Raw genomic sequence first — 15,398 nt, 5'->3', positions numbered from 1 at the left:
TCGGCGCCCAACCCGGCCCGGCCCCGCAGCGCCCGCGCTCCGGGCCACCCCGCCGGGCCTCTCGCGCTGCACCCCTCGCCTTGCCCATCTCCAGCCGCTCGCTGTTTTCGCACCTCTCAGTGCCCCGGTCCCGGCGCCTGATTCAGTGCTTAGTAATTAATTTGGCGTTTCAGAATGGTCAGCGGGCTGGATAATGGGCGCATTCATCCCCCGGGCTAATCTGAACAGAGGTGGGAAGAAAGGCTTTCACAGACAGAAAATGCCATTCGCCGAGAGCTCAAAGGGGCTGTCACTCCTAGAATAAATCGCCGCCGCGCCCGCCGGCTTCTCGGGCCATTTCCATACCGCCCGGCCCGCGCCGCAGACCAGCAGGCCTCGGCCTCCGCTCCGGGAATCACTCACTCCAGTGCCTTCTCCAGCTCGACGGGAAAGTCGGGCGAGAGCGGGACCCCGGCGGGGGCCGAGGGGAAGCGGGAAGCCAGGAGGCTCGGGGTAAGGCCGCAGGGGACAAAGAGGCTGATTAGCAAATAAAATGCTAAACTAGAAGGAGGCGCAGCCTGGGGCGAATTCAAGTCGCAGACGTTGGAGCTGCAACTCAGAGGGCAGCCGTCCGAACGCAAAAGACGCCCAGAGCCGTCAATAGCTCGCTCGAGGTCACACAGCAAGCCTCTGGGTTTAGCAAATTGTGAATCGAATCACAGAAACAGGGACAGGCTAGTGCCGTCCCGACCCGCACGCTGTATTTTATCCCTGGTTTCTTGAGATACCAGCTCCTCCGCCCGCGGGGCCTGGGAGGTGACCCGATGCTCTCCGCGGCCTCCTGCGCGCCATCACTGCCCGGACCCTAGAGCCCACCCGGGAATGTCCGCTGCGCCGATGACCGCGGCCTTATTCTCTGACCCCTTTCCGACCCCGCGCGGTGCCCGGGGTGTCGCCGAGTGTTGGGCGCAAACGGCCTTAGGGGCCCCAAGTACACGGAACCCTTCCCTGGCGGCGCCCCCTGCCCTTTGGCAAGGGGCTGGATCATGAGCTCCAGCCGCCGCCCTGCCACGGAAGATCCCCCTTTCCGTGGACAGCACACTACAGCGCCCTCCAGCCCTCCAGCTGTGGAGCCGCCAGGTCGGCAGGCCTGGCCCTATCCAGCGGGAAGCTCCAGGCCTTGATTTCCCAGCCGGCCTGGGTTCGCGGTGTGTCCACCTCACGAGGCAGATTTGGCTCTGGACCCTTCCGCCCAGTGAGAGACCTTCCTGTCCTGGGAAGAGAAGGAGCTGTGGCTCTAAGGCTGAACCTAGGCTCGGGTACGAAGCTGCAGTAGCAAGGGAAACTGCCAGGGAAAAGGGCCGTTTCTGGAATGGCCAGATGGGTGTCCCAGGGTGTGTAGAGCAGATGGAATTCCATGCGACACACCGACTTTGAGTGGAAGTCGCTCCTGTCTCTGAGTCTCAGCCTCCTCATTTGCAAAGCAAGGATGAAACGCCATCATACTCGGAAGCCCTTGACCCCAGTGCCCCACACTCAGGCGAGGAGTCCCACGCCACTCACGCCCCAGCCACCAATCCTGCCCCGCTCCCTCCTGGCTTCTCCCTAAGTTTACACCAACACCTTCCCTTGGAGCTTTGGTGAGTCCTTGAGTCTTCAATGGCGCAGGAGGTTTGCCCTTGGCTACTTTGTCGGTTCAAGCCCACCCAATGGCACCGTGGAAGAAAGGAAGAAAACCCGATGGAACGCAGTTCTATTCTGTAATACCCAGGGTTTCCATGAGTCAGAATCAACTAGACAGGCAACGAATCTTGAGTTTTCAAGTCCTCACATTTTCTCCTAGGATCTCCCTCCACTCACCCGTTGCTGCTTCTGGATTCTGATGTGGAGCTCTCCTTGAAGGGGAGAGCTGCAAAGGGCCTTTCTGGGAGTCCAGAGCCATTGTACAGATGGCAATACCAAGGCCAGAAGTTGCTTGCCTGTGTCACTCAGCCTGTGTTAGCAAGAAGGCTTGACCTGGAGTGGGCTTTCTGGCCAAGTAGTGAATGTCAGCCTCTGCGCCCAGATGCTCATGGCCCACCCCCAGACAGTGCTTCCCTAGGTCTGGGGAGGGGCCCGTTTTTGGACATTTTTTATTGTTGTAAAAATATGGATAACACATTCGCCAGTTCAACATCTTTCACGTGTGCAAGTCAGTGACACCAATTCCATCAATCATGTTGTGTAACCATCACCAATATCCGCTGTGGAATTGTTGCCAAAGCATTTTGATGCAGGTGGTACAAAGACCATCCTTACGGAGATGTAGCCGAAACTGAGCTCTTTCCCCAACAGCCATTTTTCTGTGGCTTGTATTTGATCTGTCCCCTCCACCTCCACCAGGCTGTAGTAAATGGGGATGCTTCAGGATTCCCCAGACTGCGCAGTCAATGAGTGCAGCTGCTGGGTGGGAAGCGGGGGGAGAGCTGAGCACTGACGGACAGCGTATGGTATTAGTGTGCAGGCCACTGGCAGGCTGGGCATTGAGCCTCTAAACCCAGAGGCCTCCTGTTACCAGCACACTTTCACAGCTGGACCTAACACTGCACACTGCAGGCCCCACACGGACGGCACAAATGGGCCCAAAGGCTCTCCTTAGCAAGGCAAACCCTGCCTACACCGGGGACAGAGCTGTCTGCCACAGGGAGATCTGTGCCAGCAGTAACCCAGGTGTGAGCTGGGGCCCACATACCCAACACTTGCCTCTTCACCACCCTGGGGCTCAGAGAGAAGGAGGTGTGAAAGGGGGGGCGGGGAAAGCCTGGAAGAGTGGAAGAAAGCGGGTGAGCTGAGAAGCCGTTAGGAAAAGAGAGGGGGGAAGAGGAGGGGACGAGTCTCTATTTATGTAAGCCGTTTGTAGCTGTGGATTGTAAAACTGGGCAGGATTCTCTGGAGTAATTCATAGTGTTTGGACAAGACAAACATTGTTCTGCTTTAAACAAACCTCCAGAAAGGTCAGCCTAGTTCATCCCTTTGCTGCGAGTCACTGAGACTATCCAGATGATGAGAAAATCAGATCTTAGCTGAGGGGGCCCAAGGAGGAGGCAGCTGTCTCTTGAGCCCTTTGGATCCTGGGTGAGGGTACCCAGTGCAGAGGGGGGCTTTGGCTCCTATTGGAAAGGGCTGGCTCCCACTCTGCCCTCTGGATCCAGGAGGCTTGAGGGGTGAGGGGTGCACATCACAGACTGAGATTTTGATGACACCGAGGATCATCTGAGTTCTAGTGCAAGGCCAACATGACCTGCAATGAGAGTCTTGTTTATGTGGATGAGGAACTGATGGGAAATGAGGAAGGCTCATGGGTGCAGAACTGAATCAGATCAACTAAACTCAAGCCCAATTCCTGGACACCAAAAAACCCATGTTCCATATCTACAAAGACATTGGCTGGGCCCCTCTATTCATTTGTTGTTGCTGTTAGTTGGCCCTGACTTATGGTGACCCCATGTACAACAGAAGGAAACATTGCCTGGTCCCATGCCATTTTCATGATCATTGGGATGTTTGAGTCCATTGTTGCGACCATTGTGTCAATCCATCTCATTGAAGATTTCCCTTGTTTTCATTGGCCTTCCAGTTTACCAAATATGATGTGCTTCTCTAGCTATTGGTCTTTCCTGATGACATCTGGCACTATATCAGACAATATTCTGTTGTGATCCATAGGGCTTCTGTTGGCTAATTTTCAGAAGTAGATTGTCAGACCTTTCTTCCTAGTCTTAGCCTGGAAGCTCTGATGAAACCCTCCACCATGGGTGACCCTGCTGCTATTTGAAATACCAGTGGCATAACTTCTAGCATCACAGCAACATGCAAGCCACCACAGTACAAGAAACTGACAGATGGCTGGTGGTGTGTTTATTTAGCAAATGTGTTTTGAATACCTACTCTATGTGCCAATCACTGTGCTAGGAGCTTGGGACTGTATTGAGACAGAAGGATGTAGCACCCATTCTCACGGGACCTAAAGTCTGCCTTATCTTCCCCATCCCTGTCTTCCCTAAGAGGAGAAGCTTCTTTTCACAGTTTTACTTCAAGCCTCTCTATCATCACCATCACCCCACCAAGCCCCTTTGCTGAGGTCCAACATACCAGTTTCCAGAACCAGGCCTGACACCTAGTGCTCAATAAGTGCCATTATGATTATGATTATGACTCCTGTCTTGAAGGAGCTACTTGACTCTAAGCCGAAGCTGATACTTTTTATTGATATTTATTATTCATGCTAATTGTTGTATTAATTATTTATTAACAATTTATTATTGATGCTCATTAATCCTAAAGCCCGGTACTTCTGCACTGTTCATCATCGCTGTCCTGTACATGATCTCCAGCTGCCCAGGGTAGTTTGTCATCCCTAAAGGGAATGGTGTCCCCGTGGTGCTATGGTGATGGGAGTAGCACTGGGTTATCTGGTTCCACATAATGTTATAAAAATTATATTTGTTTAGGACACTTCCGTGTATTTTGCGTATGCTTTTTAACCCAGTACTCCTGATATCCCTGGAAGAGGTGGAAGGAAGGAAGGAAGGAGGCAAGCCAGATTACGACCCACATTTTTCAGAGTAGGAAGTCGATCCTCAGAGGGGTGGAAGCAAGTTGTCCAACTTTACAGAGATGTTAAGGGAGGGGAGAGGGTGTGACTGAAACACGATTGGAATAGTGCTTTCGGGCCTGCCCCACCCTACTGACCTGCTGAGGAGCTCCCTGCGAACAGTGCTAAGAACCATCGTAAACCAGGTATTTGGCCAGAGGCTAGGAAGTTACTGGGGTAGGTCATGTCTGTCAAGCCTTGTGTCTGGTCTCTGGCTTTCTGTGTCATTCTACGGGCTGGCATGATGGCCCTCCTTGCCTAACATCAGCTTCCATAGGTGAGGGAGAGGTCTGCAACTCTGCCCCAAATCCTAGTTTTCTTTAACACCTTACAATGGTTGAATAATCCATATGTTTACCCATTCTCAATGGTCCATGTCTGTTTTTATCCGAGACTACCTGTACCACCTCTTAGAGTTAAGTTCCCCCTAAATATTCTCCCTGTGTCACATATAGACCAGTAATACCTCATTTTACTAGCATTTAGGAAAAATGAGCTGTTCCACATAATTGATTTTTGCAGTTAACAGAAACTCCTTTAAGCACGGAAACTCCTTATGTAATCATTATTCATGAAAAGCGTTTTCCATCAAAATCATCATTTTTTTCCCCACCTAAGTTAGTATATACTCCTTAGAAGCAAGGATGGTGAGACTACTTCTCACATACTTTGGACATTTTATCAGGAGGAATCAGTCCCTGGAGAAGGACATCATGCTTGGTAAAGTAGAGGGTCAGCCAAAAAGAGGAAGACCCTCAACGAGATAGATTGACACAGTGACTACAACAGTGGGCTCAAGCATAGCAATGACTGTGAGGATGGCGCAAGACTGGGCAGTGTTTCATTCTGTTGTAGCTGGGGTGGCTATGAGTCGGAACCGACTCAACGGCACCTAATAACAAACAACAACAAAGCTAGTGGAATCGAATATAGCAGGTACCTCCTAGGTGTGGTTGAATGGGTGACCCACACTCCATTCTATTGATTCACAATTTGCTCAGCAAGTTGCTCAGCTTCCCTGGCCTCAGTTTCCTCATCTGTAAACTGGGGAGAATTAGACTGGACACTCTCTAAGGCATGCTCCCGTTCTTCTCTGGTTCTGCTGGGCTCAAATTCAGTAGTGCCCTCAGAAATTCTTGGTGGTTGCATGACCTGTCCTGAACTCCTGGATGGTGCCTGGGACAGATTCTCCTGTCAGCTGTCACTTCTCAGCCTGTCAGCGCTCAGCAGTCACCTGTTCCCCGAGGATCCTAGTCTATGCTTCCCTGTGACACTGGAAGAGCAGAAGATGCCTAACCTCAGCTTACCAACACTTCTAAGTGAAGAGGTTCTGATGTCTCATGTGGACTGACGTTCTCTGATGTTGTGGCTACTGTTCTCTCAAATGCCCATGAGGCTATTTTCTTACTTCTGGAATATGTTCTGAATGTGGTGCCAGAACCCTGGCCTCCAGAAAAGGGAGTTTAATGCCTTAAGAAAAGCAGTAAGCACTTGGCAAGCTTCAGTTGAAGGTGCTGAACCCAGCATTATGGGGGGAGGTTAAGGCTGGTGCAGACGGTTAACGTGCTCAGCTGCTAACTGAAAGGTTGGAGGTTCAAGTCCACCTAGAGGTACCTCGGAAGAAAGGCCTGGAGATCTACTTCTGAAAAAATCAGCCATTGAAAACTCTGTGGAACACAGTTCTGCTCTGACACACATGAGGTCACCATGAGTTGGAGTCGACTCCATGGAATCTGGTTTTGGAGTCCCTGGCTGGTGCAAATGGTTAACGCACTGGGCTGCTAACCGAAAGTTCGAGTCCACACAGAATGGTGCCTCTAAGTAGACTCAATGGCAACTGTTTTTTAAAGAGCAGTAAGATGTTGTCACTGCTCATGAGAAGAAAACTGAAGGAAGCCTTTGGGAATGTTTCAAGACCAGAGTGTTAGTGGTTTGTCTTTTTGTTCCTTCCATTTACCCCAAGCATGCCTTTTAAGGTTTGAATAAGACTGTCTTAATCCTGGCATTTTGGGTACTTGCTAGTGTATTAGCTGCCTATTGCTGCTGTAACAAATTACCACAAACTTGGTGGATTAAAACAACAGAAATGTATTTTCTTACGGTTCTGGAGGCCAGAAGTCTGAAATCAAGGTGTCAGCAGAACAGTGCTCCCTCCAGAGGTTCTAGGGGAGAATCTGTTCCTTGCCTAGTCCAGCTTCTGATGTCTGCCAGCATTCCTTGGCTTGTGGCCACATCCCTCCAATCTCTACCTCCGTCTTCACATGGCCTTCTCCTCTTCTGTTTTGTCAAATCTCCCTCTGCTTCTCGCTTATAAGAAAGTCTTTGATAGCATATAGGATCCACCTGAGTAATTCAGAATTCCCCATCTCAATATCTTTAGTTTAATCACATCTGCAGATTTGTTGGGTGTGTGTGTGTGCGCGTGCACGCACACAGAATAACATTCACAGGTTCCAGGGATTAAGACATGGATATCTTTTGGGGGTCCATTTTCCAGCCTTGCACAGCTGGTCACCCCTTCAGTTGTCCATGATGCTGTGGTTTTTAATTGACTAATTTTAATGAATTTGTAGTATGTGCCTATTTTGTGCTAGGCAATCTGTTTAATACTGGGGATTCAGAGGGAAAACACACAGTTCCTCCCTCAACAAACTCATAGGTAAGTCATGGAGACAATATGGTATTAAGAGCTATGGAAAAGCAAGCACAGGGCTGTGGAAGCACCAGAAGGGATCCTGGAAGAGTCCCAGTGAGTAAAATCCAAACTCCTTCTCAAAGTCTGCAAGGCTAGCATGCCCTGGCCCCTACGTACCTCTCTCACCTCTCCCTCTCCCTCACCAAGCCCCCGCCAAGCTGTTTCCTTCCTGTGTTTACACCAGTCAAGCTCTGCCCAGGACCTTTTCACTTGCTGTTGCCTCTGCCCAGAATGCACCCCTCCACCTCTATCATATCCTCATGGCTCCTGTCTTAGTCATCTAGTGCTGCTATAACAGAAATACCACAAGTGGATGGCTTTACCAAAAGGAAATTTATTCTCTTACAGTCTAGGAGGCTAGAAGTCCGAATTCAGGGCACCGGCTCCAGGGGAAGTCTTTCTCTCTCTGTCAACTCTGGAGGAAGGTCCTTGTTATCAATCTTCCCTTGGTCTGGGAGCATCTCAGCACAGGAACCTCAGGTCCAAAGGATGCGCTCTGCTCCCAGCACTGCTTTCTTGGTGATACGAGGTTCCCATGTCTCTCTGCTTGCTTCTCTCTTTTATATCTCAAAAGAGATTGGCTTAAAACACGATCTAATCTCGTAGATTTGATTAATGTAACTGCTGCTAATCCATCTTCTTACATCATAGTGATAGGATTTACAACACAAAGAGAAATCACCTCAGATTACAAAATGGTAGACAATCATACAATACTGGGAATCATGACCTAGCCAAGTTGACAGATATTTTGGGGGGACACAGTTCAATCCATGACAGCTCCCTTCCTCCTTTATTCACTCTATTCATCTAGATCCTTCTCAGAGAGACCCTCCTTAATTGCCATTGTAATCTGCTGTCCAGTCATCCCCTGACTCATGGCAACCCCATACATGACTGAATGAAACACTGCCCGATCCTGCACCATCCTCATGATCGCTTGTGGATCAGACCGTTGTGATCTGTAGAGTTTTTCATTGGCTGATTTTCACAAGTGGATCACCAGGCCTTTCTTCCTAGTCTTTCTTAGTCTAGAAATTCCGCTGAAACCTGTTCAACATCATAGCAACATGCAGTCCTGCACTGACAGACAGGGGTGGCTGCACATGAGCTGCATTGGCTGGGAATCGAACTCACACGGAAGGCGAGAGTTCTCCCGCTGAGCCACCACCACTGCCCTCTCCTCCCCAGCTATCTTGTCTCAACTCCACCTCCCCTCCTGGTACTCCCTGCCCTCCTCCCCTGCTTCATTTTTCTTCATATCCCTTACCACTGTCTAACTGCTCTCCGCCGGCCCATCTCCACAGCCACATGCATGTTGAGGCCTGATGACTAGGACTTCCCAGAAGATCCTAAGTGTGTCCTGTTTTGTTTCTAATTCTCTTTCTGGGAATGTATTTAGCCTTTATTGGCCTTAGTAACTCAAGTGGATCAGAGTGGAGGTGGCGTGGCCCCTCTCGGGGTTATTTATAAATATGAGGAGCCATTTGTTGATTGTCATAATGACTAGTGGGGGGGGGGGGACCTACTGGCTGGGGTGGACAGGGGTCAGGGATGCTGAATGTCCTGTAGCGGGCAGGACAGTTCTACACAGTGAAGAATTTTCCAGCCCCAAATGCTAGTTGCGTCTCCGTGGAGAAACACTTAAGGAAACAGTTCGTGTTTGAGTCCGAAGATCTTAACTGATAACCTTTCATCCTATGAGGGTACTTAAAATTATTTTTCCCCCAATACATCATCTTTTACTAAACCTGTCTGTGTTCGGTGGCCCGTTCATACAACCTCCTGAGATCCTTCTTCAATTTTTCCCCTTCCTCTCGGGATCACTGCAGGGTCATCTCTAAGCCTTGAGGTGACACGGAGCGGACTCCTTCCTTCAGAGTTTGTATAAATGATCAATGAGCTGAGCCCCAACTCTGGGCTTAGAGGCCCCCCACTATTTTCTCCACCCAGAGAACCATCCTTTTATCCGCACCCTTTGTTTCCTTCCCCAAGGCTGGTCTTCCATCCATGACAAAGCTTTCCCCCCATGGTGACCCATTTTCTTTATTTTAACAGCGTTTGGGGTGGGACCTTGTCAAAAGCTTTTTACAAATGAAAATACACTACATCTGCTGGTTCTCCTTATCCACAGGCATTTTCACCCCTTCAAAGAGTTCTGGTAGATTAAAGGATTTGGCAGATTTGGGGTTTGTATGGGCTTCTATGCCCAACTCCTGGGTCCTCAGCCAAGAAGCCTGCAAAAGGGGAGGCCTAGGCTGAAGATGCAGATAAACAGCACTGAGGAAATAGATACACACTATAAAATTGTTCTTCCATGTTCCAAAGCCTTTTCCAGAACAGTCACATCTTCTGAAATCCTGTCAAGGGGTCTGGGATCCCTTGAGCATCAGCCATGGGGCCGATCATGTGAGCTGGGTACTAGAAGGCTGAAATGAGACGGTGCCCCTAATTCTTCCAGGGTGAGAGATCTGGTAACCAGATCTGAGGATTATGATTACTTATACATAAAACAAAACAAAGAAAATCCGACTATTATATATTGAACACCTACTGTGTGCTAGGAAACCCTGGTGTGGTAATGGTTAAGAGTTACAGCTGCTAACCAAAAGGTCGGCAGTTCAAATCCACCAGGCCCTCCTTGGAAACTCTATGGGGCAGTTCTATTCTGTCCTTTAGGGTCACTATGAGTTGGAATCGACTTGACGGCAATGGTTTTGGTTTTTTTTGGTTTACTGTTTGCCAGCTGCTTTCCTTTCAGATACATTTCCTAATTACCATAATAAGCCTGTAAGGTAAGTGTGTTACCCCCATTTCACTGTGAGAAAACTGATGTTCAGAGGGGTAAAGCAATTTGCTCAAGGCCACATGAATTAGTAAGTGATAAATTAGAATCTAACCACCCATCTCTCAGTTTGTCATACTGTGGTGGCTTGTGTGTTGCTATGATGCTGGAAGCTATGCCACTGGTATTTCAAATACCAGTAGTGTCGCCTGTGGTAGACAGGTTTCAGCATGGTTTCCGGACAAAGACAGACTAGGAAGAAAGGCCTGGTGATCTACTTCTGAAAATTAGTCAATGAAAATCTTATGGGTCACAACGGAACATTATCTGACTCGCTTGATTTGGACATATCATCAGGAGGGATCAGTCACTGGAGGAGGACATCATGTTTGATGAATTAGAGGGTCAACAAGGGCGAGGGAGACCCTCAGTGAGATAGACTGGCACAGAAGTCACAATGATGGACATGAGAGCAATCGTGAGGATGACACAGGACTGGGCAACGTTTCATTCTGTTGTAACCAAGGTTGCCATGAGTTGGAGTCAACTTGATGGCAGGTTATCTATCTATCCATCCATCCATCCACCCACCTACCCACCCAGCCATCCATCTATAGATTGGAATCAATGTTTGTCTAAGTCAGGTTCTTTCCATTTCTGAAGGAAATACAATCAGTCCAGGCCACAGCCAACCCTTATGGAGAGGCCAGATGCCGCTGATCACCAGAGGCTGCTGCTCTTTCCAGTCTCTATTAGGGGTCTGGAAACCGGATCGTCTAGAAGCACAATCAATCCAGGTCACAGCTCATACTTCTGATAGGGCTGAGTCCCTTCCCTTCTGTCTGGAGGTGGCTGAGACCCTTTCCTGTTGCAAAGCTTATCGACCGGCCCAGCCTATCATGCCCGTGTTGTTGTTGTTATTAGCGCTGTCCAGTTGCTATCTGACTCATGGTGACCCCATGCACAACAGCTTGGACTATTGTGATCCATAGAGTTTTTACTGGCTAATTTTTCAGAAGTAGATCACCAGGCCCTTCTTCCTAGTCTGTCCTAGTCTGGAAGCTCCCCTGAAACCTGTTCAGCATCACAGCAACACGTAAGCCTCCCCTGACAGATGGGTGGTGGCTGTGCATGAAGTGCGTTGGCCAGGAATTGAACCTGGATCTCATGCATGGAAGGTGAGAATTCTACCACTGAACCACCACTGTCCCCCTCTCTTGCCCATAGATGCTGATTAAGAACTCCAGACTCTGGAACCAGACCGCTCTGGTTCAAAACTCAGCTCCTCTACTTACTACCCATGTGACCTTTGGCAAATTACTTCTCTGTGTCTCAGTTTCCTCATCTATCAAATGAAGATAATATGCCTGCCTCATAAAGTTGTTATGACGATTATGAGTTAATGATTTTAAAGTTGTTTAGAAGAGTGTTTGGCACATAGTGAGCATTATATAAATGCTTGATTCAAAAAATAAAACCCTTGGTCATGTCCAAGATGAAAGCTTTTCTGGTCATCTCATCTGTCTTAAGCCCTTCCTCTCCTCCTCTCCTCCCTCCTCACAAACCATTAGCCTGTGCCATCTTGTGCCCCTGACCCCTAGGGGAACCCTGCCCTGAATCCTCACCCTGTTCACTGGTTACTTCCCTCACCTTTATGTTTACCCTACAACCTGGCTCTCCCCTGAGACCCCACTTGCACTGCAGCCCTGTTAAGTGGGGTGCTTTTTCTCCCACACCACATATGCCCCAGGCTGAAGAGGGAAAGCTATGGTCCTCCACAATCCCCAGTGCTTCTTCCATCTTCATTAAAACAACAACAATGAAACACTGCTCCCTGAAGACCAGAACCAGTGGCTATTCCACCTTCCCCGTCGCCTTGGAATCACCTTGCCGTCTATTCACTGTCTCTTGTACTGGACACAGCCACATCTGGCTCAGTCCTCATCTCTGCCCCAAGCTCTGATGCTGGCCCAGGTGACTTTAATACCCAGCTGAACAACCCACCCAACACCTTGACCTCCTCGTCTCCAATCACCTTCAGCTCGGCTTCACAGCAGAAGCCCTCCTCTGGCCCTTGGGGGCCTTGTCATCACCCACAGCTGTTCCACCTCTGGAATCATCAGTTCAGACATCCGGTTTGGGATGAGAACTTCCTCAGTTATCCCCACCCCACCCCTTCATCTATCTCCCTGAATCCTCTAGACAAGCTGTGTCCAACAGAACTTCCTGTGACGATAGAAGTGCTCTTTATCTGCGTTGTCCAAATCAGGGGTCCCTAGTTACCTGCAGCTATTGAGCAGTTAAAATATGGCTAGTGCAACTTCAGGAAGTGAATTTTAAATTGTATTTCATTTTAATTAACTCAAGCTGAAACTGATAAAGCAACATATGGTTTCTGGCTATAGCACAACTATAGAGCCCTGGCCCTTCTGTTTCCTCTCTGCAGTTCTGTCTTTGTCTTAGTTATCCAGTGGTGCTATAACAGAAATACCACAAGTGGGTGGCTTTAACAAACAGAAATCTATCTTCTCACAGTTTAGGATGCTAGAAGTCCGAATTCAGGGAGCTGGCTCTAGGGGAAGGCTTTCTCTCTCTATCAGTTCTGGAGGAATGTCCGTGTCTCTTTGGAGCTTCTGTTCCTGGGTGATCTTCATGTGGCTTGGGCTTCTCTCTTCCCTCATCCCTAATCTGTTCGCTTGTTTAATCTCTTTTATATCTCAACAGAGATTGACTCAAAATACCCCCTACACGAATCCTCCCTCATTCGCATAGCAAAAATGACCCATTCTCAAATGGGATTATAACCACAGGCATACAGGCTAGGATTTACAACACATATTTTGGGGAACACAGTTCAGTCCATAACGGTCCTGTCTTTACATCCTTCTCACCTTGGCTTCACCTCCGTGGTCCATCACATCAGCCACATTCTTACCCCTGTTCTTCTGTCCTACCTCCTGAGCAAAGCCTCAGCCCTAGATCAAGCCTGCTGTCTGCTTTCTCTAGGCCTACGCTGGGGCTGCTAAGCAATGCTGGGGGTGGAGGTGTCCATAACTTTGCTGTTTGGCATTTTTCTCCTAGATGGTTACCAACCTCAATAACCAGTTGCCATTTAGTTAATTTCAACTTACGGTGGCAACCCCTTCCATGTCACAGTAAAACTAGATCACCAGGTCTTTCTGCTGAGGCACCTCTGAGTGGGCTTGAACCTTCAACCTTTCAGTTAGCAGCTGGCATATTAACCATATGAACCACCCAGGGACTCCTCAACCTCAATAAACCCGAAACCAAAGCGGTTGCTGTCGAGTTGATTCTGACTCATAGTGACCCTATAGGACAGAGTAGAACTGCCACATAGGGTTTCCAAGGCTATAATCTTTACGGGAGCAGATTGCCACATCTTTCTCCCACAGAGCAGTTGGTGGGTTCGAACTGCCGACCTTTCAGTTAGCAGCCAAACACTCAGCCACTGTCTCACGAGGGCTCCTTTCAACCTCATAGACCTTTAATTCCGCCCAGCAAGGATTATCCTCTTCTCTGTAATGATCTTAACAAGCCTTCTCCCATCCTTAAACCTCCAACGCTCCCTCCTGCTTCCCCTCCTCTCAGCAGACGGGTGTCACTTCCTACTTCACTGAAACAAGAGAAGCCTTCAGACCACCCGCCCCGCCCCGCTAATTTTACAAGGCTAATTTTATCTGTCTTCAACCTCTCTTTCTGCTGGCACCTTCCTATCAAAATTTACACGTGTTCAAATAACCTTATCTTATACACAACAATAAAAATCCCAACCTTCCCTCCATCCCATGTCACCTTTCTGCCATCACCCTATCTCTTCCCTACCACTTGTATTCACACTTCTGGAAAGCAGTAGCCTACACTATCTCTGCTTTCTCACCTCCCAGTCACTGCATAACCTGAGGCCTCTGGCTTCTGTCCCCACCACTCTCTGCAACTGTTCTTGTCAAGGTCACCAATGACTTCCTTGTAGTTTAATCCAAAGGACTCTTTTCAGATCTTATCTTGACCTTTCAGCTTCTGACACCGCTCACTGCCCCTCCTTCCTTGCAACATTCTTGCCTGTTGTCTTCCAGAACACCTAACCCTCCTGGTTTTCCTCCTCCTACAATGGCTACGTCCAAGTTTCCTCTTCCCAGGGTGATCCTTCAGGCTTCACAGGTAAGGCTGTCTGTGTGCCAGGAATGATAGCCTCCCCCCCGCCCCAACGCATTCCTTGCAGACACACCTGGGAATTTGCTTGCTCACCCTAGAGTCCCACTATTGTGTTTTGAGCTCCATTTTGTACCGTGGGGCCCGCTGCTCAGAGCCTGACATGCCTTTGTGGGTGTGTATTTATAACCCCCACTTTGAGAGGCTCTCCCAACACTTGGACATCTGTTTTTTTCATTTCTCCCCTCAAAAGGCAGCCTGCTTTAGGAAGGGACACTGATGAATTAGAGGGCATTAGGAGAGGCTGCAGTGTGGTCTAGAAACAATGTTCAATGAGAAATCACTAAAAGAACTGAGGGATGATAAACAATAAAATAAAAACCCAAACTAGTTGCTGTTGACTCGACTCTGATTCATGGTGACCCCATGTGTGTCACAGTAGAACTGTGCTTCATAGAGTTTTCAATGGCTGATTTTCTGGAAGTAGATTGCCAGGCCTTTCTTCTGAGGCACCTCTAGGTGGACTCAAACCTCCAACTTTTCAGTTAGCAGCTGAGAGCAATAACCATTTATACCACCCAGGGACTCAGAGGGATGATGGAGAGCTGGTTTCAAAAGTGTGAAGAAGCAGAGACTGGGTCAGGGCTGCTCTGGAGGGCTGGAATTGGACCAGCTATAGAAGCAACAGGGAGGTGCGTTTTGCATGGAGGCAGAGCAGTCCAACTATGTTTCCAGAAGTTCTGTACCTCCAAGGTGAGTGAAACAATCCTGCCCGCTGGGAACTACTGAAGGAGATAAATGTAGCCCTAAGTGACCACAATAAAAGTGGAAAGTGCCCCAACCCACCTCCCGCTCCCCACTGAACATCACTAGCCTAAACTTAGCTGCAACTTCCAATAGCTGAACTCCAGGGAGGGCGATTTCAAACTTGTTGCCACGTGAGATCCATCAAAAGCTCTGCAGACAGAAACAATATAGCTGGAGGAAGGCTTGGTGAGCACTCACCAATCCAGTTTTCTAGACACTCCAAAATACCCCTGAGTCGGTGTGCAGTGACCTGGGCGCCCCGATTTGCCTGTTCCGGAGCCCTCCTTAGCAGAATGTCTTTTCCTGGCTTGGGTCTTGGTGCAATGCCA

General features: G+C 48.9%; 1 protein-coding gene across 1 annotated transcript in view; it reads left to right on the top strand.

Moving 5' to 3' along the window:
* The window catches only part of NTN1 (netrin 1), a 270,775-nt gene that overhangs the window by 634 nt on the left and 254,743 nt on the right, over positions 1-15,398 (top strand). The window lies entirely within an intron of this gene.

The sequence above is a fragment of the Trichechus manatus genome, unplaced genomic scaffold (assembly GCF_000243295.1).
Source record: "Trichechus manatus latirostris isolate Lorelei unplaced genomic scaffold, TriManLat1.0 scaffold00040, whole genome shotgun sequence".
NCBI classification, from domain to species: Eukaryota; Metazoa; Chordata; class Mammalia; order Sirenia; family Trichechidae; genus Trichechus; species Trichechus manatus.
Note: the sequence above shows the minus strand (reverse complement) of the source record. Positions and strands in the feature narration are given on the sequence as shown.